Source organism: Muntiacus reevesi, chromosome 22 (genome assembly GCF_963930625.1).
Source record: "Muntiacus reevesi chromosome 22, mMunRee1.1, whole genome shotgun sequence".
Lineage (NCBI taxonomy): Eukaryota > Metazoa > Chordata > Mammalia > Artiodactyla > Cervidae > Muntiacus > Muntiacus reevesi.
This window is the reverse complement of record NC_089270.1, coordinates 43,902,704-43,928,247: the sequence shown is the minus strand read 5'-3', so window position 1 is coordinate 43,928,247 and position 25,544 is coordinate 43,902,704. Positions and strand designations below refer to the sequence as shown.

General features: G+C 40.2%; 2 pseudogenes; one reads left to right on the top strand and one right to left on the bottom strand.

The window, feature by feature from the left end:
• Positions 1-344: 344 nt before the first annotated feature.
• On the top strand, positions 345-20,099 carry LOC136152762 (mitochondrial-processing peptidase subunit beta pseudogene; annotated as a pseudogene).
• A 4,994-nt stretch (positions 20,100-25,093) lies between these two features.
• On the bottom strand, positions 25,094-25,185 carry LOC136153123 (U6 spliceosomal RNA; annotated as a pseudogene).
• Positions 25,186-25,544: the final 359 nt, after the last annotated feature.

Genomic DNA, 25,544 nt, shown 5'->3' with positions numbered 1-25,544 from the left:
GCTTCCATTCAGGAAGCTTTGAAATAATGGTTAGCAGAGGGGCACGTTGCAAAAATAAAAATTCTCACTCTTTTTAACTTTTCCATCCACTTTAATCCCAGTGCCCATCCTTCCTCTCTCCCCAGCTTCAGCTGGAGTCCTGCCATTCCTGTGATCAATCACGCTTGGGGGAGAATCTTACTCATGTGGTGGGGGGGCGGAGGGGGCGCAGGGGGACAGTGGGGGCGGAGGGAGTTCTGGTCCAGCATGACTGTTGAGTGTGATGTCCTTTTGTGGTGCCCTCGAAAACAGAAGTGAGGAAACAGGCCGTCATTTATCATGTGGCTTTGTAATACATGCTGATAATGCAAAACAGCCAGGCCGCTCCTGAGGTCGGTCCAACCAAGTACCAAGAGTCAGCTGAGGGGGGCCACGTCGGAAAGGGAGGTTCCCGGTGGGACGTGCCCTTTGGCCAAGGATCTCCCTGCAGTCACAGCTTCCCACTTGCTGCTGGAGACTGCCATTTGTCCTCTGGAGAGCACACGGCCACCTGCCTTCCGTACCCTGCCAGTTTGGGGCCTCTTGGGGAAGCTGAAAACTTCCCCATTTCTGCCACTCACAGCCCAGTCCTCCCCAAGCCTGGGATGCTATTGGATGCAGGTGCTAGACGGTGGAGCTTTTGGTGTGGCGTGGTTGCTGGCCCTTGAACCAATCACTGCAGCCGAGGAGAAGCAGCATTCTGATTGGCTAAGCCTAGGTCGCCTGCCCGCTCTTGGATGGGTGTGAGGCAACCTAGTTACATCTTGTTTCCAGGATGAATGACACCACAGTGAGCCTTGTTTCCAGGATGAATGACAAAGGAAGTGTGATGGAGCCACTGGAATTACTTCTCCTATTTCTCTGAATTTCCTCTAACCTCAAAACCCAGCACACCAGTTAGCACCATGCCTTTGCCCAAAGGAGGCTTCCATCAATATGTCTTCTGGCAAAAAAAAAAAAAAAAAAAAAAAAAAAAAAACCACTTGAATCCACAAATGAACACATGATAAAATCCATGCACAGGCAAAAGACCACAGAAGCACTTTTTTAAAAGGGGCCTTTTCCCCACCAGGTACCCACCTAAGAAAACACCACAAGAATGACGTTACTAAAACAGAATAGTCAGGGTCAGCCTCTCCAAGCACTGAGCTGCACTCCACTTTGGACCTTAGCTGCTCTTCTTTGCTACATGTCACTTAGCTCCATGTAGCTAAGTCAGGGCCTCCTTACTCAGGCCTCATCTGACTTTCCCCATCAGCAGCATTTGACGCAGTTGATAACATTCTTCTCCTTGAAACACTTTCTTGCCCTGGTTTCTAAGACATCACACTCACTCTGTTCTCTTCCCATCTTAAAAGCCTTCCTTCTTGGACTCTTTTGCTGGTTCTCCCTGCCCTCCCAACCCTCCCTGCTTCTGAATGTTCAATACCCAGGGATCAGTACTTGGAGCGCTTCTTTCCCCCTAAGTAAATAAGTAAGTAAGTGTTAGTTGCTCAGTCATGCCTGACTCTTTGCGACCCCATGGACTGCAGCCCACCAGGCTCCTCTGTCCGTGAGATTTTCCAGGCAAGGATGCTGTAGTGGGTTGCCATTTCCTTCTCCAGGGGATCTTCCCAACACAGGGATCGAACCTTGGTCTCCTGCACTGCAGGTAGATTCTTTACCAACTGGGCTACAAGGGAAGCCATCTTTCCCCTTAGATGATCTTATCTAGTTTATGGCTTTAATACCATCCGTGTGCTATGATCCAGTGTGTGTGTGTCTCGGCTAAACCCCTTTCCTGTGCCCCAGATCTTATATCTATCTTCATTCACAGCTGGTATTTTTACTTGGATGTTTACCAGAACTCGCCAGCCTATCCCATCTATGACTAAGCCCTTGATGGCTCGTCTTCCACTGCTATCAAAAAGAAAACAATTCCTCCCATAATCTAGTCACTCAGGCATATCCACCATGCTGTTCCTGACTCCTCTCTTTCTCTTCCTCCATATTTTGTCCAAAAGAAAATTCTATACACTCCACCTTAAAATATATTCAAAACTGAATACCCTCTCTCCTGCTGCCACCCTATTCCTAACAGGTCTTCCTGCTTCTGCTGTTGTCTCCGACCTCAAGCTCATCCTCATAGCTTATTCTCAACACATGAGCCACACCGATTCCACTGAAATTTTAACAGATCATGTCAGTCCTCTGCTCACAGAATACAGTGGCCCCAGAGTAAAAGCTAAATCTTTGCTGTGACCTGTGTGGGCCATGTGATCTATCTCTCACTTACCTCACATACTTTGTGTGAGTGCTGAGTCGCTCAGTCGTGTCCAACTCTTTGTGACCCGATGGACTGTAGCCTGCCAGGCTTCTCTGTCCATGGGATTCTCTAGGCAAGGATACTAGAGTGGGTTGCCATGCCCTCCTCCAGGGGATTTCTCAACCGAGGGATTGAACCTGCATCTCTTATGTCTCCTGCATTGGCAGGCGAATTCTTTACCGTTAGTGCCACCTGGGAAGGCCACCTCCTCACTTTCAGTTCAGTTCAGCCCAGTCGCTCAGTCGTGTCCGACTCTTTGTGGCCCCATGGACTGCAGCACGCCAGGCCTCCCTGTCGATCACCAACTCCCAGAGTTTACTCAAATCCATGCACATTGAGTCGGTGATGCCATCCAACCATCTCATCCTCTGTCATCCCCTTCTCCTCCCGCCTTCATTCTTTCCCAGCATCAGGGTCTTTTCAAATGAGTCAGTTCTTCCCATCAGGTGGCCAAAGTATTGGAGTTTCAGCTTCAACATCAGTCCTTCCAGTGAATATTTAGGACTGATTTCCTTTAGGATGAACTGGTTGGATCTCCTTGCAGTCCAAGGGACTCTCAAGAGTCTTCCTCCAACACCACAGTGTTGAAGTGTTATCACTCACTTTACCTCCTGTTAATCACATCCTTTCTCCTTCCACGTCTTTCCTCTTATATTCCAGGCATGCCCCCACCCCAGGGCCTTTGCACTTGCTCTTCCCTCCCCCACAAAAGCTCTTTCTCCAAATATCCACACGGTTTCATCCTCAACTCCTTCAAATATTTACTTGAGTCACCTTCTTAGACAAGTTTTCTTTGGAAATCCTATCTAAAATTCAATACTCTAATTTTTCCTGTCTCCCTCTCCTTTTTATTTTTATCCTTTCCTTTTATCATTAGCTAACATTCATATATAGTATATATATATACATATAGCATATGTTATATATATAACATTTACTATAGTCGATAGAATGGACTTTCCCTTAAGGTCTGTTGAATGGGGATTCTTACTAAGAATTCTTACTAAGATTCTTTTAAGTCTGTGCCATTGTCCAGAAACTTAGTGCACAAATGTGCACATTTATGTGATTCATTCTTTTTCAAAAATTTAGCTATAACTGATATATAATATTAGTTTCAGGTATACAACATAATGAGTTGATATTTGTACATACTGCCAAATGATCAACACTATAAATCTAGTTAACATCCATCATCTTAATAGTTAAAAATAATTTTTTTCTTGCAATGAGAACTTTTAAAATCTATTCTCTTAGCAACTTTCAGATATGCAATATATTCAAAATATTCACACATTTTCTTTATTTATTTCATCCTGTGCATTATATTTTCTCCCTCTAGATTGTTAGCTCCATGAGGATAACACTATTTTTCTTTTAATCATTAATATCTTCTTGGGGCCTGAAATAGTGTTTTTACATAAAAAAGGAAAATAAACAAAATAGCATAATTGTATAACTGAGATCTGAGACCCTTGAAAGTCAAGTTCTATATTTGAGCTTAACTTCTAACTAAATTCAGTCATTGGGCAAGATAGGATTCCAAGTCTTGAGGTCCATTTTTGGTCTAGAGGAAGCCAGGAAGATTTTCTACTTATGTGGTTTACTAGCCTTAAAGTTTTCAATAGCTTCTCACTGTCTTCAGAGATCAAGTTCATTCCACCATCATCTGTACCTTTTCAAGTTTATCTCCTATATCAGCACAACATCTGTCTTCTCCAGCCAGACTAGTCTGTCCATTATTTTCTCAAATTGCCTTGAGCTTATTTTCTTCCATATTGTTTCCCTTTACTTCTTGTTATCCAAAACATCCTTCACATCTCCTCTTCTCATCTATGCAAACCCACCTCACTCTTCATGATCTCTTTCTTCCCCACCTGATGAAATCCAACTGGTCTTTCAGCTCACATTATGCCTCCTTTAGAAGGTCTTCCCTGAAATTTCCAGATGGAATGAAATGCTTCCTATCTAGAAAGTTTATAGCATCTTTTTCCAACATTATTCCGTTCTTTGTACGGTGCCAACATGGAGTAGTAAAGTGAGGATCTACAGCACAGAGTTTAGAGCTTAAGTGTATTGATTCAAATACTATAATTCAAATACTATGATTCAATATACTATAAAAAATTTCACTGATTTTTTTCTGCAAACCCAGTGTATAACCATAATGCCAGTGTGACACTGAGTTGAATTCAACACCTATTTATTGAATTAATGCACAATGAGAAACAGAAAGATGAATTCAAGGTCCTTCCCTGAATGACTATCTACAGAACCACTGTCTGCTCAGGAAGATCAATGTATACACAGATAACTTCCCAATATTTACTATATCCTACATACAATATGGCTCTTTTATTTCTTTCTTTTTTTTTTATATTTTTTTAATTTTTCAGTGGGCTTTGTCATACATTGATATGAATCAGCCATAGAGTTACACGTATTCCCCATCCCGGCTCCCCATCCCACCTCCCTCTCCACCCAATTCCTCTGGATCTTCCCAGCCCAACAGGCCCGAGCACTTGACTCATGCCTCCCACCTGGGCTGGTGGTCTGTTTCACCACAGATAATATACATGCTGTTCTTTTGAAACATCCCACCCTCCCCTTCTCCCACAGAGTTCAAAAGTCTGTTCTGTACTTCTGCGTCTCTTCTTCTGCCCTGCATATAGGGCCATCGTTACCATCTTTCTAAATTCCGTATATATGTGTTAGTATACTGTAATGTTCTTTATCTTTCTGGCTCACCTCACTCTGTATAATGGGCTCCAGTTTCATCCATCTCATTAGAACTGATTCAAATGAATTCTTTTTAATGGCTGAGTAATATTCCATGGTGTATATGTACCACAGCTTCCTTATCCATTCATCTGCTGATGGGCATCTAGGTTGCTTCCATGTCCTGGCTATTATAAACAGTGCTGCAATGAACATTGGGGTGCACGAGTCTCTTTCAGATCTGGATTCCTCAGTGTGTATGCCCAGAAGTGGTATTGCTGGGTCATATGGCAGTTCTATTTCCAGTTTTTTAAGGAATCTCCACACTGTTTTCCATAGTGGCTGTACTAGTTTGCATTCCCACCAACAGTGTAAGAGGGTTCCCTTTTCTCCACACCCTCTCCAGCATTTATTGCTTGTAGACTTTTGGATAGCAGCCATCCTGACCGGCGTGTAATGGTACCTCGTTGTGGTTTTGATTTGCATTTCTCTGATAATGAGTGATGTGGAGCATCTTTTCATGTGTTTGTTAGCCATCAGTGTGTCTTCTTTGGAGAAATGTCTGTTTAGTTCTTTGGCCCATTTTTTGATTGGGTCATTTTATTTTTCTGGAATTGAGCTTCAGGAGTTGCTTGTATATTTTTGAGATTAATCCTTTGTCTGTTGCTTCGTTTGCTATTATTTTCTCCCAATCTGAGGGCTGTCTTTTCACCTTACTTATAGTTTCCTTTGTTGTGCAAAAGCTTTTAATTTTCATTAGGTCCCATTTGTTTATTTTTGCTTTTATTTCCAATATTCTGGGAGGTGGGTCATAGAAGATCTTGCTGTGATTTATGTCAGAGAGTGTTTTGCCTATGTTCTCCTCTAGGAGTTAAGTTTCAGCTATCCTCAGTCTCTCACTCTTACCTATTTTATAATTTTGAATCCAGGATAGATTCATTCAGTTGAACCAGTTTATTATTTCTTTTTTATAATTTCAAATATTTATTTCTTTAAAATGGAGAGAATTAAGACTATCTGAGAAGTAATTTAAAGATTTAAAAATCTTGCAATATTTCTCCAACTAGTACAACCTTTTTAAAGCCTTATTTCACTGATTTAACTTCCAAAGTTTATTTAATATTTAATGATTACATAATGTACTAACAAGGCACTTTGCATATTAGATATATTAAAAAAATTAATGACTCTTGGTAGTGTTGATGGTTAGAAGAAAAATTTCAAAGGTATATTTTTTGTTTTAATGTGGGAACATGTAAGTTGCAATCTATTAGTATCTACTTAATGAAATTGTTTTTGAAACCCTGCCTGTTAACCTTTAACCTTGAAGCTCGTGCATCGTTTCCTTATTCATTAAATGACTAACTCACTGACCAGAGATATTTATGAGCTCTTGGCTCAGCCTGAACCTTTCTGGCATAGACCAGAGACTGAGGAAGTTTCCAGAATGATCTCCACAGCCTTCTCCTGAGACATATCTCTGGCTGCCCCATTTATCATCCCTTTCCTAGTCCACACGCCAAGCTCCCACCTCAATCTGCTCCCTTTTCCAGTAGGCACATTTACATCTGGTCTTTATTGTGGTGGCTTTTTTACTTTGCAGTCACTTTTAAAGATGTTTAATCAGGTGCGCCAGTGAAAAGATGCAAAGTGAAGAGTAGGTGTTTCTAAACATTTCTTCAGAAAGCAAATTCAGCAATATTCCATCTCATGTCTTGTCTTCCCCCAGAAGCAGCAGCGGAGACACTGATTCCTTGAAGGTGAAACCTGGAGCCACAGCTTAACACCCATGAAATTGTTTTTCATGCCTATTATTGTTCTCACCCTCCACTCTGGATAAACAGGCTCAGAAGTGGTGTATATGTCAAGTTGTTTTCCTTCTGAAAGATGATCCTTAAAGTAACTTCAGAAAACAGAACGGTAATTCTAGAGATAAAAAAGGAAGCCATGATTATGTTTAAAAGCCTCTCAGTAAGCTAAAATGCTATTCACAGAATTGTAAAATAATCTTCCATAGTTTCTAACTTTAAAGTAATTTAGAACAACAGGACTTATAAGAAAAGATGCCTCATGAGAGTGATATCTTGGGTTATTTTCCTGAAGGTAGTTGAGAGGAAACAGTACTGCATAGCCTGATATGGGCCTACGTCAGGCTATAAAACATTGCGCATTTAACTCTTGAAAGGGATAAAGAATTAACAAACAATGGTATGGAGGAGAAAGGCTGTGGTAGTGGCTCATTTTCCCGAAAAACCAAAAGGGCTGGTCAAGAGAGAATGGTCTCTCAAGATTGCTTTGGAAATCCTCTAACACAGAAGCTTCACCTTGAAGATACCTTTGCAATCCAAGGTCAGGGACTGTGGTTCAGCTTTTCCAAATGTACTCAATGCCCTGGGTCCCAGGCTAACAATGACAAAGAGAAGGAGATGCTTAGTTTAAGAATCTAGAATAAAACACTCTAAAATTCATTTCAGAAAGTCCAGAAGATTACTTTTCCCATGGCAGCCATAACCAAGCCAGGATCACAAGTATGTTGATGGACAGGGCCCAGTCTTTTATCAGGTCCAAGCAGTCCGTCCTTTTCGAGAGTTCACTTTACTCCACCTAGCTGTTATGAAAGATTTACATTAGTACCTGTTTTATCTAACCAAAAGGAATCTGAAGAGGTTTTTGCTATCACACAGAAAGACAAAAATTGAAAATAGCATTTAGTGTTGGTCTTACAGCAACCGTTACAGAGGAGGCATGCACCTGAGCGGAGGGAGGATACCTTCAAGCTCCTTCCTGGGAACTACACTTGGCATCAGTCTCCATACCTTTGAACTGTGTCTGTGAGCTTCTGTGCTTCATCTTCATTTATTTTGTGCTTCTGTTAGCAAGACATGCCCTCAGGTAATTGCTTCTTCACTTTAGGCTATTTCAGCTTAGGAAAGCTTTCATAGGAACCTCTAACTTCAGATAGCCGAGGGATATTTGAACATTTCGGTAAAATGGCTGGACCATTTACACAACTAGAGGAATCCATATGCTTCCCCAGGCAAAGGACTACGGTTTATGAAGTAAAGACGATCCTACATGTAGGGCCGCAAAAGAGACACAGATATACAAGAACAGACTTTTGGACTCTGTGGGAGAAGGCGAGGGTGGGATGATTTGAGAGAATAGCATTGAAACATGTGTCTTACCATATATAAAATAGATGACCAGTGCAAGTTCGATGCATGAAGCAGGGCATTCAAAGCTAGGGCTCTGGGACAATACAAAGGGATATGGTGGGGGGGGTAGGGAGGTTGGGAAAGGCTTCAGGATGGTGGGCAGGTGGAAACATGGATACCAGTGGCTGATTCATGTCAATGTATGGCAAAAAAAATCACAATATTGTAAAGCAATTATCCTCCAATTAAAATAAATTGATTCGTTAAAAAAATCAAGGACTGTAGTGGGTAATTAGGAATTTGCGATCACAAACCTCAAGGAGATAAATGAGGTAGTTGTGGCCTTCATGGGCAGACAGAGAAGCAGCAGTATCTCCATTCACGGGGTTCAAACAAAGAAAACCGCGTCAGACAATACTGAACCACAAGAGAACTCGACTGCAGTTTCCACGGGCCACATTAATAGGCGATGGGAAGGAGTATTTTTGTTGAAGAATGGTTTGCTGGAATTTCATCAAAATGAAAGAAGACCCTATCTGGATAGTCAGAACCTATCAGGGACACACCTTGAAAGCTTAAAACCAACATGCAGTAAAATGAGGGTCAGGTTCTCAGACCTCAGTGAAAGGTATTGGCACAAAGGTGCTCTTTACTGAAAAAAGTCTTTGACTGAGCTGCTGACACTAAAGCATAAAAGAACTATTAAAACATCATCAGTTAAAACAAAGATAGGGAAAACTAACTGTGTCAAATGTCTTTATATTACCTTATTTTACCTCAAGAGTATGTGAAGCGATAAGAAAAGAGAGGTTCAGTGAAGCAAAGCAGTTTTACCCATGTATTCTAGCTAGTAAGTTACTACCCAAAATTTAAACCTAGAATTGAAAGTTTCTAGAGTCCCTGCTACTTCCACAAGCTGCTGCCCCCATATGCGGCCCTGGGCTCTGCATGAATGAAAGAAGTAAAGGGCCAATAATGCTTTGAAGAGGAAAGTCTGAGGCTTTTCTGTTACTGAATAATAAGGTAACCCCTGAGGGATGAATGCATAAAGCATTCTGCGTACAGGGGCTAATGAGAGAAAGTTAATATGTCAGCTTTTGCTGGCTCTAAAGTCCCCATGGACTGAACATTAGGATCCTACTTCCTCTCACTTAAGATTCTCCCCCCTTTAGAATCTCTAGGAAACCCCGGAGTGTTTTGGGCACAGAAGACTAAAGTTACCCTTCAGTAACACTGCTGTTCTTTCTCGGATCCCTGTTGCTTATTCACACCCCTCAGGGTTCTCCTGCAGCACTGCCATCTCTCAGACATCTCCCCAAAGTTAATGGTCACCTGACACTGTTTCCCTCCTCCTCTCTATTCTAGTTACCTGTATACCCAAACGCCTGAGTTCTAGGCCTGTAGATCCAAATGCCTGAGTTCTGGGTCTACATATCCAAATGCCTTTCAGACGTGTCAACAGAATATTCCCAAGATATCTCAAACACAACACATGCAAAATAAGTTACCTTCTTCTCCAAAAATCTTTTCCTCTTGTCAGTTGAATTTTGATGAATAAGGGGCACCAGGACTCACAGTGATAGTGATTCAAGTCAGAAAACTGGCATCATCCTACCTGTTTTCTTCAACCAGACACCAAGTGCATCATTTTTACCTTCGTGACAACAGTTCGTATTTCTTCTCCATTCTCTGAAGGGTGAGGGGGTAAACCAAATGCTCTTGGGCTACACCCACATTTCTATTCACACCTTTTCAAGCCTCATTTTCTTTATTTCCTTCCTTGTTTCCTACCAGGATCACCCTTCGTAAATGCATATTATATTAAGTTACTACATCCTCTACAATGCAAAGACCCACGTTTGGTGCTAAAGTCCCTTCATGATCTGCTCCCTACTTATTCGACTAAATCTGGCCTGTTTACATGTTCTTAAATTTACGAGTCCAAAACATGGAAAGACTACACCGGGGCTCAAGATGTGGATTGTGAACAGTAGAGTGCTACTATACTAAGAATGGGGAAGTTAGATTATGCACACTTGATACGTCAGAGAAGAAACCAAGGATGGCTTGCTATTTGAAATAAGTAACACTATGGGGGACAAAGAATCCTGAACTTGAGCCACTCCCTTCTTATATTTTCAGAGTTTCTTTTTTTTTTTTTTGGAGTATAGTTGATTTACAATGTTGGGTTAGTTTTAGGTGTATAGCAAAGTGAATCAGTTACACATATACATATATTCACTCTTTTTAAAGATTCTTTTCCCATATACAGCTACTCTTTTAATCAAAGCTCTTCTTCTGGTGTTCCATCCTCCAACTATTTAAAGAGCAATCAAAGAAAATAGGTTTGGAATTAAAATAACTTCATTGAGAATGTATAGCCTGAGTATAATTTGAGTAAGAAAGATGACTGGATGGACGTTGAAAACAAGACTGATGGTTTAAGAAAGAACCATTGGAGACTTAGAAAAAGATGAAAATTTTTTTTAAAAAGATGAAAATTATTAACACTGAAAGATAAAATCAGCCTATTGCAGAGTCTGGGAGAAATTTTTCCTAACTGTAAGGCAAATGGAAGTGTACCGAGCAAACAAAATGATAGCCTGCTCGTGCTTTCCCTCACGAAACAGCAGTCCTAGCAACCTGAGGAAAGTCCTAAGACACATAGATTTCTTTCTCTTGCTTGAAGACACACTGTCTAAGCAGAACTTCATATGTGGGTTGCTGTCTTTTGAGATAGAGAACTCTTTCTTATCTTACTCTATTTCCAAGTTTCTGGCCCTACTTGTAGACTATTAACCTCCTTAAGACAAGATGGTGTGTGTGTGTGTGTGTGTGTGTGTGTGTGTTAAATGCTTCCATATGAGGCTGGTTCATCACAAGTAGAATAGCGAATAGAGTGGTAAAGCTTTAAGTGAAAAAAAACTGGTCCATGCTAAGAATTCTGGTTCTTTTAAAAAGAAGAAGAGGAGGGGGAAAAGGAAAACATTTTTATAGCACTTAATAATCTAGGCATTAATCCAAGTGCTTTTTATGTATTAATCGGTGTTTAGAACAACCCTGTATTGGTACAAACTGTGCTGTGGTAAAATGAAACAGATAATCCCCAAATCTTCATAGTTAGCATAACCTAAGTTTATTTGTTGTTTATGCAAAGTTGGATTTGAGTAAATAGAGATCATCCTCCACTTGGTAGCTCAAAGATTCCGACACCCTCTGTCTTGTGATACTACTTAAGGGCAGCCTGGTAGAGGAAGAGAGATGGAAAGGCAAACCAGCTCCTACCTGACCCAGTCTGGCAGTGATTCATGACACTTCTACTCCCAGGCCTTTGGCCAGAATTGGTCACATGGCCTCAATCACAGCAGACACCTGGGAAATGTCAAGGAGCTCCTGGATATCCTAGTGAGCACGAGCTGTCTTGTTCACAACACTTGTGAGAAAGGTAATAGCATAATCTAGGGATTATTGTATTGTATTGTATTGTAAATTATTATGATTTTTACAGATGATGAGAAATTGAAACAAAGAAAAAATAATTTACCCAAATCCACATTGTTAGTAAGTGATAGACTTGTGATTTTAACCAATCTGATTACAGAATTTGTGCTTTTAAAGATTATATTATGTAGTTGATCCTTGAACAACATGGCTTTGAATTGCATGGGTCCATTTATATATGCAGATTTTTTCCCAGTAAATATGTGCCTCAGTATTACATGATTCATGGTTACGGAGGGCTGACTATAAAGGGAAATGTTGATTTTCGACTGCTCAGGGGTGGACACCCAACACTTGCATTGTTCAAGGGACAACTGTCTTGCCTTTCAAAAGTAATAGAGGAGCCAATGATTTTATTAATGATTTGTAACAGAGAAAACTGTGGATGGAAGACAGAAAATTCTCTCTTGGAACTCCAGAGCCAGGTTACACTAGCCCCAGCTGGATACAGAGGATTAGGAATTCAATGTGCAATCACTGTTCTGTAAATCTGAGAAGGACTCAACCAAAAGGCTAGTGATCAACAAGGACAATGGAGAGAAATCCCTGCATCCCACTTAGTGACATACACCTAGTCCAGATACATCTCTCTCTGAGCAGCAGGAAAAAAATCAACTCAAGACTTACAGGAAGAGTACTGAAAATCCCAGATAAAGGGAATAGGAGATTGACAATACAGGAGCCTATTCTCTAGAGCAGGGTGGCAAGACTTTTTTGTAAAGATCCAGATGGTGAAGTTTTTTAGGTGTTACAGATCATACTGTTTTTGTCACCATCACGTAACTTGACAAAAAGGCACAAAGCAGGCATGGTGTTAGTCACTCAGTCACCCACCAGGCTCCTCTGTCCATGGAATTCTCCAGGCAAGAATACTGGAGTGGGTTGCCACGCCCTCCTCCAGGGGATCTTCCAGGCCCATGGATGGACCCAGGTCTCCTGCATGGCAGGCAGATTCTTTACCATCTGAGCCACTAGGGAAGCCCAAATCTTCCATAGGCAATACATAAATACAAAGCAATAGATAGATAAATACAAAGCAGCATAGGCAATATATACATAAAAAGGTATGGCTGTGTCCTGATAAAATTCTGTTTACCAAAACAGATGACAGACTAGATTGGTCCATGGACCGTAGTTTGCCAGCCCAACATTTGCTCTAAAAATAAGGAAATTAGCAAATATTAACAGATCATTACACATTTGAAAAATAATATGGTAGGAATTCAGAAACTATAAATCTAAACAGTGATGGAATCGTTTATCAACAAACAAGCGGCAAATATTTTTAACAAGTTATTGTTAAAAGAGATTCAGTTTATATAATTCTGATAAAAGTCTGAATAGGTATAATTTAACTCGAAATTAATTTGTTGTAGAAAGTTATATAGTGTCTGACATAGACAGTAGACCGCCAGTCTCCTCTGCCCATGGAATTATCCAGGCAAGAATACTGGAGTAGGTAGACATTCCTTTCTCCAGGGGATCTTCCCAACCCAGGCCTCCTGTATTACAGGTGGATGGTAATTATAGATGGTAAGGATACCATCTGCGCCACCAGGGAAACCCATGTGTACTGTACATGTATAATATATATATGCATACTATGTTCAGTGAAATAAGTCAGACAGAGGGTGACAAATACTGTTTGAGATTGCTTATATATGGAATTTAAAAAGACAAATAGATTAGAATAGTGACTACCAGGGGTGAGGGTTAGGATAAATGGGGAAATTTTGGTAAAAGAATATAAACTTTCATTTATACAATGAAAAAGTTCTGGGGATGTAATGTACAGCATGACTACAATTAACAACACTATACTGCATACTTGAAGTTGCTAAGAAAGTACAGCTTAGATACAGTCACCACAAAAAAATGATAGTTTTGTGAGACAGATGTGTTAATAATTTTACTGTGACATTCATTTCACAATATATGTGTACCAAATCATCACATTGTACACATTAAACTAACAGTATTATGTGTCAGTTATACCCCAATTAAGTTGGAATAATATATACATTCATACATATGAGCCAATTTTATAAAAATTTATTTAAAACTGCGTAAGATAAAAACAGGATAAATACATAAAATGTCAATAGTGAGTTAGGATGTAAGAATATAAGAGGCTGCATCTTTTTTTTTGGGTATTATTTGGGTTCTTCTACATAAATATTTCATAATCAGAAAAACTTTTTAAAAAACACAAAAGAAAACTCAGGGGCTTTTGAATCAGACCTGACATGGAGTCTCTGCTACTCACTAGCTGGTGATCTTAGACAAATCATGCCTTTGATCCCCAATATTTTTATTTGCAAAAAGTGGATATGATCACATTTACTTCACATGATTTTTTGAAGGGTTAAATGAGCGTGTGTGTATATGTACACACACACAAACAGAGAGAGAGAGAGAGAAAGGAGGGAGGCTGACTATTGTGGCAGAGAGATTTCTGTGAATAGTGGGTAATGAATACTTTTCCTAATCAGGGTTCAGGGGAATGTAAAACAGTTCCCATCAGGAGTTGAGACAGAACTGGGATGCAGGAAGAAAGGACTATGCTGTCTTTTCCAAACTAGGAGCTGAAAGAACCAGCTTCTCTTGGAAGTCGGCAAAGAGGTCCCAGGGATTAGGAAGAGGGCCAAAATGGGCTGGACATGACAGCAAACTCAGACAGCAACTGTCCCTGCCCGATGCATGGGTGCAGTTTGACAGGAAGGTGGTGGTTCCATTCCTGACCTTACCCCTGGGAATCTGCTCCCTGAAAGCTCCACAAGCTGCAGAACTCCAGGACAAAGCTTAGGATTTCAATAGAAACACTTTGGGAGGAGATGGAGAAGACTGGGAGAAGGAAACAAGGAAGATCAAAGAGAAGCTGGGAAGAAGGGATTTGTCTCTCACAGCGGCATCCTCAGAGCAGAGGACCCTCCACATGACTTAGGAATCTCCCCTAGCTGACCGAGTCCCATACAAGACACGGAGAGGCACCAAGAGCAGTTAGGCAAACAGTTCCTCTCATATGACTGCACCTCCAAGTGCCACACGAGTTGTATCTTCATACCAGGAGCACCTTCCAAACACTCCATCTCTCATCTCCTTTGAACCCTCCTGCCTCCCCTACATCCCACTAAGCGCACAGGGGCAGGTTCACGCATGTGCACACACGTCTGTCTTTTGGCTCACTCCCTCCAGTACTCTTGCCTGGAAAATCCCATGGACAGAGGAGCCTGGTAGTCTACAGTCCATGGGGTTGCAAAGAGTCGGACACGACTGAGCGACTTTACTTACTTACTTATTTACACCTTTATTTCTCAGCATTGGCATCCCTACCTCTGATGTCCAGGAGGGCTAGCTGTGGCTTCTAGAACCCTATGCTGAAACCGGCATGGCGCTCACTGCTCCACAGTGACGTTGCCTTGCTTTTCTCATCCACTGGCCTGTGGTACACAAACTGAGGACAGAGATGGGTGTGGCATGGTTTCCTAGGCTCCCAGCAAAGCCCCTGGCACGCTAATGTAGCTGGACTCTTCTTCTAGTCACTTCAGCACGTCTCCTTCACCACCACACCCAACATAACTCCCCTAGGTGCTTTAAGACCTAATGCCTAGCATGCAAAGTGGTCTCAGGAATCCTAGACTGGGAAGCAAAGAGGAGCTGCAAGCAGTGGACATAATGAGGAATGATGGGTCCAGGCTTTGGTAACAGACTGCAAAACCGCCGTATGATTTCAATCTACTCCACTTTCTGCAGTCCTCCCCTTTGTTTCACATTTCTTGCAATATTATTTGCCAAAGCCTGGGCAGAGATGAGTGCATAAAATCTGTTTACCAACTTGGATTCTTTTGCTCTTTCTACAACCTTGAGTGTAAATCTGTAGCTTCCCTCTCCTTGGCAATAATTGGCAACCCATTCGTGTCAAAACTGTGGACATCATGCCCTTAATTAGTAAGGAAATCAGAACAATTTCTATTTATTGAGTGCTTACTCTAAGTCATGTCCTATGCTAAATTTTTACATACATTATTTCGCTTATTCCTCACAAAAAAATATTTGAGATGAACATTATTGTCCCAATTTTGTGGATAAAGAAACTCTAATGGAGTTTGAGTAATTTGCCCAAGGTTACACATTTACAAAGTATTCCAGTCAGGATGTGAAACAAACCTTTCTGTCCTGTCCAAAGTGTACTGCCAAGAATTACAGATATACGGGCCATCACTCAACAAAAGTTTAGTTAGGAAAGACCCCAATTTCAAATTAAATGTCCAACTCTGATGCTAAGTGACTTATCTAAAAGACCAAGGGTCAGTTTGAACTACTGATAAGTAGGCAGCATTTAAGAGACTTCAATTACAGAGGTAGCAATCACAGACCTCAAAAGTATGTTGGAAGATGACCCCAATTAACACCACTGGGCATACTCGGTTTGACTGTGATATCATGTAACTGGTACAACATCCGTAAAGTTCCAGGTTCTGTTTTCCAGGGTCATTGATGACAGTTTTGTTTTTAGAATAAACAGGTAGACTGGGACAAAGATTCCCAGCGGACAGTTAGTCTTTAGCAGTGTCTATGACCCACATTTTAAGCCCTAGAAATAAACACAGAACACTTGCCAAAAGGCCTGTCCATCATGTCGTTTTAGACAAAGATAAACCCAATTAAGTGTAACCAACAATGTGAAGAAAGTTGTTGAGTACAGGAGAATTCCTCATCATAAAAAAAAAAAAAAGGCAGCAAAACAAATTTACTTTTCTAGGGGGGTTAAGAGTGCCTGAAGGTAATGGGATTAACTCTGACATCTGTGGTTAGATTCGAACTCTTGGTGGAAGAAAAGCTTATAGCTTAATTTTGCAAGACCCAGCAAGGAACCTGTGTTGGCCAGTAGGGAGATGGAGTCTAAGAAAATTGGATTAGAGCTCCTGATATAAGGACTTATGTGATCAAGAGGAATGTGCAATTATAAGCAGTTGTACTAGACAAGTCTTTTCCTGTGTGATGTTTCAGTTTTAGAAAAGACCACAGGCTGGATAACCAAACCATTACTGATCTATCCCATCCAGCAAGTGAGCCGGTCCTGTACTGAGACAGCTTTGCACCTGGTAACTAGAAAGAATAAATCCTTCTTAAAGACAATCGTTTTGAGTTCTAATATTCCTCTTTTTAGAAAAAGAAAAGAAGTCAGCTCCTGAAACAAGAAAGACTGCTCCTTTACTTGTTGTTGAAGTTCCTACATCTACTTCACCACCCATTTTGATCAGGAACCATCTTCCCTTTTCCATTCCAAACTATACATGAGCCAGTCTCCAGGGTGACACCCTTCCCAATGGTCTCATAACCCTAGTCATATAACTTATGATCTAGTCATTTCTGAGCCTTCCTATATGAGAATGCAAAATCTAAACTCTTTTATTTTTGTAGGTCAGTGTCTAGCACAATGTCATACACGTGGCAAGTTCTCAAGAAAAGTTTCTTTAAATCAACTTTACCCCAATAAAAATTTTTGTAAAAAGAAAGAAGGATTTCTTGAACGAATCCACAAATGAGTGGATAAGTAAGTAAATGGTTAACCCTCAGGTCTTCTGAAGGCCTGTTCTAGGAAGATGTGCCTGGGTGATCTTTCAGAACATTTCACTCCTTCTGTATCCTTCAGATGAATTGCTTAATGTTCTTGAGGTTCAATTTTCTTATAAAATGAAAGCAATGCTACTAATTTCATTAGGTTATTGTGAAACTCAAAATAAGTAATTCATGCTGGGTGCCCATCCATAACCCAGACACTGTCCCTCCTTACTTTATGTTCAGTCTATCTTCTACTGAAAGAAGTTATCTAGTGTTGCACTGGGGCAGCAGTCTTGCTGTAATGGGGTAAAATGGCAACTTGGCCCTAATAGCTCAAGTGTTTGAGTCTGATGTGTCTCGAGGATTTTTATCTGGTGGTGTGGGTAGGAGAGTGATGAGGACTATCTCAGTTCCTCAATATAACTTACCTTACAACAGAAACCTTGTAAATTAGAGTACCTAAGAATAGTGCTCAAATTTCTACTTCCCAAAGTACTAAAGAATAAGTATCACAAGGAATCTCCTTGGCTCACAACATCTAAAAATGCATGGATAAAAGATGTTAAAATGCTTATCTGAGCTATCAGGAAAATGATGGAAATCACCAGAGGTTAAAAATGCAAGAAAGCACAAATCTTCAGAGGTAACCAACCATCCTGTGATTATTAACTTACCACTGGTGGCCTAGGGTCTTTATTTTAATTGGCATCAAGCAGGGTTGGTGATACAATGCCTAGACATTAAACCAGATGAAGACAGAAAAAGATCCATCTTAAGTAGTTCAGGACACAGAAGTTGACATTTTTAATGCAAATGTAAACCAAAAGAAGAAAACCTAACCCACAAAAGAAAACAGTAAAGAAATCTTCTTATCTCAAGCTCACCACTGGATAGAGTCTGTCTTGAAAATTGCTGTTCACAAGTGGTCTTCATGATGGTTTAGAGCCAGAAACTAGAATTGTGGTCCCACAATACTCAGCTGTAGAATTTAACTTAAAGTGATTCAATATTCATAACAAGTTCCTGGATAAATATTCTTAAATCAAGACCTCAAATAGTTTCCTCAGGTAATTACAAACTAACTGAAATATAAAAATTATAAAAACACAATAGGAATAAATTTTTTAAAGTAAAAAAAAAAACTGCAAGAGAAAACAAGTCATTGGAATAAGTAACAAGAGCAAGATCAATAACAAATGACAAGATTATAGCTACAAGAATAGATGATATTAGAATTATAAATTAAGAAATATAAAGTAAGCAGATTGATTCTCTTATAAAGAAATGATAATATTTCAAGTATAACAAGATACCAGAAATTATAGAATTTGACCAAGTGAATCTTACAAAAGAATCAAATAAAATTCCTAGGTGAAAAGAAACACACATAGTAAATGAAACTAGAAAAACTAAGTGGATGGGTACACCATTAGATACGATGGAAAAGAGTATTAATGAACTGGAAGAAAGAATTGAAGAACTACTCAATATTCAGCAGAGAGGAAAAGAGATTGAAAAAATAAAACAGAAGTTAAAATACATTGAGAAGAGATGGGAGCAGTGGATGTCTAAGTCATGCTGATGCCCATGGTGTGGTAGTGGCGGTGGGGTTTCATTGAGAGGGTCCTGATCAGATGGGCCAGTGGGTTGTCATTCTAACTCAGAGACAACGGGTTGAGAAATACACAAACCACTATACAAGTTGCCCTGAATGTTCCTGAAACATAAGTAACATGTTTGGAAAATGAACTCAGAGTGGCCTCTGGAAACTCTGGATTGTCATATGCACCATTAGTCTCTGGATTAATGTTGGAATTTGATATGAAAATAAGAATAATGGAACAGCTCATTCTCTGGAACATTCAAACTTCAAGGTGACCAAAAAGAAAATGAAAAAAAGGGTGCTCATTTCAACCTACACCTCCAGAAAGCAGATGATATATTATGCCAAAGAATTCTCTAAAGATTTGTCAAGATCCATAGAAATTCTTGCTGATGTAACACAAAACAGTACATTGGGGAAGCAGAGACTGAATATGAGTACAGAGTAATCCTTGGAGAGATGCATGAAGTGATATGCAATTTACAAAGAGTTGTTTTTTATTATCTTCATGCCACAGCATATCAAAATTCTGCAAGTGGATGGATAATTTGGGGACCAACTGAAAATATCAAATCTATAAATTATTAAGACTTTGTGTATATAACCACACATTATAAGGGTCCAAGAACATTATAAGGGTTCTCACTATGACTGGAGGAATCTCCTATGATGGAAAGCTTACGTTAGCAAAGTTTCATTTTGGTGACTTTTTGTGCCCACACAAAGGAAACAGAACAGCTCTGCCTCCCTGTTAATTCATAGGAAGTGAGATTTGTTTGATGGATGACAAGTTGCCTTTGATACACCTTGCAAGAGTTGTTGAAGTTGTTGGTTACAATCATCCAAGGTACAGTCTCTCTTACAGTTGCAAACACACTCACGGGCAACTCAGATTGTCACTTCAGAGGATTGAATTTATCTAGTAAGCCAGCCCATCTCATCTGTCATGACAACCTCTGCCATAGCTTCTAGTCTTTCCACACTTCCCACACAGATACAGGATTGTGGGGAATCTGTATGAGCTGTAAATCTGACACCGTTGCAGACATGCTACATGTTGTTCAAACAGAATAGATGAGACTCTGTATAAGTCTCACTGAAAGTAAAGTCGCACAAAAATTCTTCTAAAACATATTTTTGTAGCTCTATGGTTCAACTCCACAAAGATACTGGTAGGCAAATATTATATTATAAAAGAACTCCCAGTATCCCTGAGCTTGGAAGCAGGAACTGATGCTGTAGATATTGAGACAATTCAAAGGTGTGTACCAAATATAATTTTATAGGGGTTCAGTTATTGCTGCTACTGGTTCTGTTGAGTAAGATTTTAACTGGGTTAGTAGTAACATGTTAATTTTGTGATTAAAATGCTCTCAGTCAAAATATTTTGAACATACTTATTAATAAAACTAATAGAGAGCTGAAAGTTTAAAGCAAATAAACAAGATGTGATACATATACAGGCTTATGAAATACTACTCAGCTATAAAAAAAATTTTTTTTTCCATTTTCAGCAACATGGATGGACTTAGAGCACACATTGCACCAATGTCAGTTTCTTAGTTTTGACCTTATTCCATAGTTATGTAAGATGTAATCATTGTGGGAACCTGAGTGAAGGGTACATAGAACCTCTCTACTATTTTTTGCAACTACCTATGACTTTATAATTTTTCAAAGTATTTTGCTTATAATTTTTTTGCAACTACCTATGAGTTTATAATTTTTCAAAATTTTTCAAAATATTTTGTAGCCAAGCCCTTATTTTGCCAAGTTTTTGGCAGCAAGGATGAACAAAACAGGGCTTCATACCATACTTCGCTCTAGTAACTTTAGAATCCTTTTGGGTGAATAGGTAAGATGAAAATATATTAAAGATAGAAAAAACAGAAAAATGGTTGTAGCTATACGAATAATGCTAGGGTTACAAAGCCCAACAATTTCAAGACTTCAGTACTGAGTCTTTGAAATAACAATTCAAAGTGCCAGCTGTTGAGAAATCGGCCTTGTCTCTGTATCAAATTCATGCAGTCAAGGTGGACAGTACAGCAGGTTATCTCCAACATGAGACCAAAAGGGCTTGCCCCAGAACAGCCTTCAGTTTTCTGTCTGGAAAGTCATCTAAAATAGATCTTGCCACACACATCATTCATGTGCTAAGTGGCATGCCTTTTCCATAACTGATCACCACTTGCCCAGCCAGGCCACGTGCCAACCTGAGTAATAGGGTGGAACCCTGGGCGCAGGTCCTGGTCACTAGGCCAGCTGCCCATGTTCTGGGAGGACCTCCAGGGGCACACAGATCATGTGGACCCTCCCTGACATAGAGCAATCCATCACTGCTTGAGTGACCTCTTATATTAGTGAGACCCACACATTACCAAGGTCTGCTTTCCTTGGCACTGAGCCATTAGAGATTGTTGTTCTCTGTTCAACCATTTCTTTTCTTAACAAATGGAAAACAACTTGTTATGTAATGTTCTCTGCCTACAATGGGATATGTGTAATATATATAAAGCCCCTGGCCAACAAAGGATTCCTAACATTAATGATATAATTGACTCTGGCTGTGTCCTTGTCCCCAATTTTCCCCACCTTCCTGCCTGTCCCACAAACATAACCAGTCTCCTGAATTTTGTGTTTATCATCTCGTGCTTTTTAAAAATAGTAGACTAGAAGGTAGGTATCCCCAAACAATGGTCCTTGGCTTTCTTTGTGTTTTTGCTATGAATAATATAGCTTGTGCTCCTTTCTATTGATAGTATTATACACATATGCAAGAGTTTCCACACTTAGGCCATAGAAATGCAATCTCTACTTATTTTAGATAGTGTCAGGTTGTTTTCCTAAGAAATTGTACTATTTTATAGCTCAACAGTAGCAAACAAGATTCAGTTTTTCCACACCCTCACCAACACTTAGTATTACCAGATTTCATCATTTTTTTGTTAGTCTAGTGGATGTACAGTGATATCTCATTATGATTTTAATTTGCATTTCTCTGATTACTAATTCATATTTTGCTCACCTAGTGGATGAACTCAGGTGGGGCTAGTGGTAAAGAATCTACCTGTTAATGCAGGAGACATAAGGGACACGGGTTCAATCCCTGGATCAGGAAGATCCCCTGGAGAAGGAAATGGCAGCCCACTCCAGTGTTCTTGCCTGGAGAGTCCCACGGACAGAGGAGCCTGGCTGGCTACAGTCCATAGGATCACACAGAGTCAGACATAACTGAACGATTAACATGCACACATGTACAGTGGATGTAAAATGATATCTCATTACGATTTTAATTTGCATTTCCCTGATTACTAAGGAAGTTAAGAATCTTTTGTGAATTCCCTTGTGGCTTAATGATTAGGATTCTGCATTTTTACTGCAGAGGGCTCAGGTCCCAACCCTGGTCAGAGAAATAAGACTCCCACAAGCCTCAAGGTGCAACCAAAAACAAAAACAAAATAACAGAATCTTTTAATATCTTGAATAGTCATCTATATTTCTTTTTGTGAATTACTTTATCAAGTTTTTTTGGATTTCAATAGGTTGCAACCATTCTTTATATACTCTTCATCCTAGTTCTTTGTTAGATGAGGTGTCAGGATTTTCTTCCAAGTTTGTGGCTTATCTTTTTACTCTCTTTATGATATTTTCAGCAAGCAGAAGTTATTAATTTTAGTGAGGTGAGATTTATTCATTTTTTTCCTTTTTGGTTTGAGCTTTTTGTGTCTTTCAATTCCATAGAGAATGAGGAATTCACTGTGAAAGGGAAAACTTTAAATCTTTTAGAAGAAAATACAGGAGAACACCTTTATAACCTTTGGGTACAGAAGGAGTTCTTAACTGAGACTCCAAAACTGTTAATCATAAACCATTGCTATGTTAACAAACATGTTTAGAGATTGTTAGGATAAGTTAGGAGGATAAGTTGAGCTCTAGCTGCTGTTGTTTTAATTATTTTCCCTGGAGGAATACACTGCTCTGAGCTGCCACTGAAGGGGCAGTTTCAGAACAATAGGCTGTCGGCCGAGCCAGCCTCTGTCCTAATTCCCATCCTTCTGCCCCCACGGCCACCACCTTCCCAGAAGGGAGGCACAGGGACCCACAGCAGTTTCTTCACCTTTAATTCTTCTTTGTTACCAGTGCTGATGGGGGTCTGTTTCCGCTAATCTTAACTGTGGCAAAATGCTCCAGGATGTCTATTCTTCTGGTTACATATGGAATTTCCTGGATTTCAGTTGATTGCTTGGGATGGGGGCTGATTAGATGCAGCTATTTCCAGGCATCCTTGCCTTTTCTTTCCTGAAAAACCATTGTGTTAGCAACATATTTTTAGGTGGGGTTACATTATTCACATACATTTTCTTTTCTTTTTCATTATACAATTTCAAACCAAATCCCCCCACTGGCCCCCCAAAAATGCCAGCATCGAGTGCTACTTTCAACAGTCCTGTCTTTGTTATACTATTTGGGTAATCCCTATAATATTTTTAACATTTTATCATTTTAAAGCCCATTTTTTCCCCCTCTCCAATCTCATGATGCTTCCCTCCCCTTCCCACTCCTTTCCCATATGCCTATTTATGGATCATTATCCCCTTTTCCATCAACATCATCTCAACTTAGTCCTTGGAGGGGACTCGGTTGGTGTGAGTCTCTCTCATGATGAATGGGATTTTTTTCACTCTTTGTAAAGTGCTGGCTTCCACTAAGGGCAGCTAATTTCTTTGTAGCTACTTGGAGTAAGTAGGTTAGGTTACCAGCCCTGCTGCTTATCTCATTCTAAAGTCAATGATCCAACTCACATGATCACTGCCTATAAATGTGGGGAAAACGTTACACAGAAGCCCTAGTAATTGATTAGTAGGTATTTCCTGAAATGAATCATTTACAAGACAATGCTTCAATTCCCAGAGTATTTCTGAGGCAATTAAGACCTCGTCAGTTGCTTATTTTTTGACTGTTGGATGATGGTCATTTTTTCCTGGTGTAACGTGTGAGATGGAGACTCATTTTCTCAGTGCTCCGGCCACTGGCTCGTTCTTCTCTCTTTGTCCTGTGCTTCTGTCTGAAACCTTCTCAGGTAGATGCTTGTGAAACAGTTGATCTTGAGTTTCCATCTGTCTTGGTTTGGACTGCACTGAAACGTCATGGGTTGTTTTGATCGTTGAAGAAAATTGAAGTCAGGATCTGCGTCCTTCCTTCTGCCTTGCCTTCCCAGGGTCAGCCAGTCATGTCAGAGGGAAACTGAAGGGGACGTGTGGTGGAGGACAGAGGCCCTGTCCCTCCTCCCAAGGCCTGGATGCTCTCGGGCTATGCCCACAGAGAATGCCTGCTCTGCATCTTGCAAGGCTGCTCGAGGTTGGAATTCTTGATTTTCTATGCATACGGTATTTATGACTTTGTGTACCCCAGGCACTAAATTGCAGACTGTGCCTTAAAATCTGTGGGACAGGAAGTCAGATAATAATTTCTGTCTTACACCAAGCACTTTCTGTGAACGTTTTCATGCTGCTAGCTTGACTTACAGCATCTTACTTAATCTTAGAAACACTGTGTGTCCTAGATGTGATCACCCACATAAGAAACCCAAGGCTGGGAGAGGTTGGGTATATTTTCCAGGTCATTCAACTAAAGAGTGAAGAAATTAAATTCAAACATAGATTTGCCTAACTTCACAAGGTGCTTTTAACCACTACACCATCCTGCCTCCCTCTTAGAGAAAATAAATGATAGGCCAGAAATAAATGAAGTGGCGTGAAAGTCGCTCAGTCGTGTCTGACCCTTTGTGACCCTTGGACTATACAGTCCATGAAATTCTCCAGGCCAGAATACTGGAGTGGGTAGCCTTTCCTTTCTACAAGGGATCTTCCCAACCCAGGGATCGAACCCAGGTCTTCTGCATTGCAGGCAGATTCTTTACCAGCCAAGTCACAAGGGAAGACCAAGAATACTGGAGTGGGTAGCCTATCCCTTCTCCAGCAGATCTTCCCAACCCAGGAATCAAACTAGGGTCTCCTGCATTGTAGGCAGATTCTTTACCAACTGAGCTAATACATGAAATAATACCAGAAATACATGGTACTAACTAAAAGGAAGTTACAGAAAGGTGAATTCATGGCAAGCTGGAGTAGTCAAGGGTTATACAGCAGAAGGAAGGGGTCCATAGAGAGCCTCTGATCCCATGTTTCTCAAACTCTTCTCTTTAAGTTGTTTTTAAAAAAGTTAAAAAATATGGAATGTTTTGTGAGTTTCTACAGGGGCCATGCTAATTTTCTTTGATTCCTTCCAATTTTAGTATATGTACTACCAGTGGGTACTCTTATAGTTTTTAACTTAGAACCCACAACATAACATTTATTTTACTTTCAATTCAGTTCGGTCACTCAGTCGTGTCCGACTCTTTGTGACCCCATGCACTGCAGCACAGCAGGCTTCCCTGTCCATCACCAACTCCTGGAGCTTACTCAAACTCATGTGCATAGAGTCGGTGATGCCATGCAACCATCTCATCCCCTGTCATTCCCTTCTCCTCCTGCCTTCAATCTTTTCCCAGCATCAGGGCCTTTATGACCCAGTAAATGCATATATTTATAACTGAAACAAAATTTTACTTCAATTCTGGCCCCAATTTTATGCCATGCACCCCACTTTTCTTTGTTTTACATCTTAAAAAAAA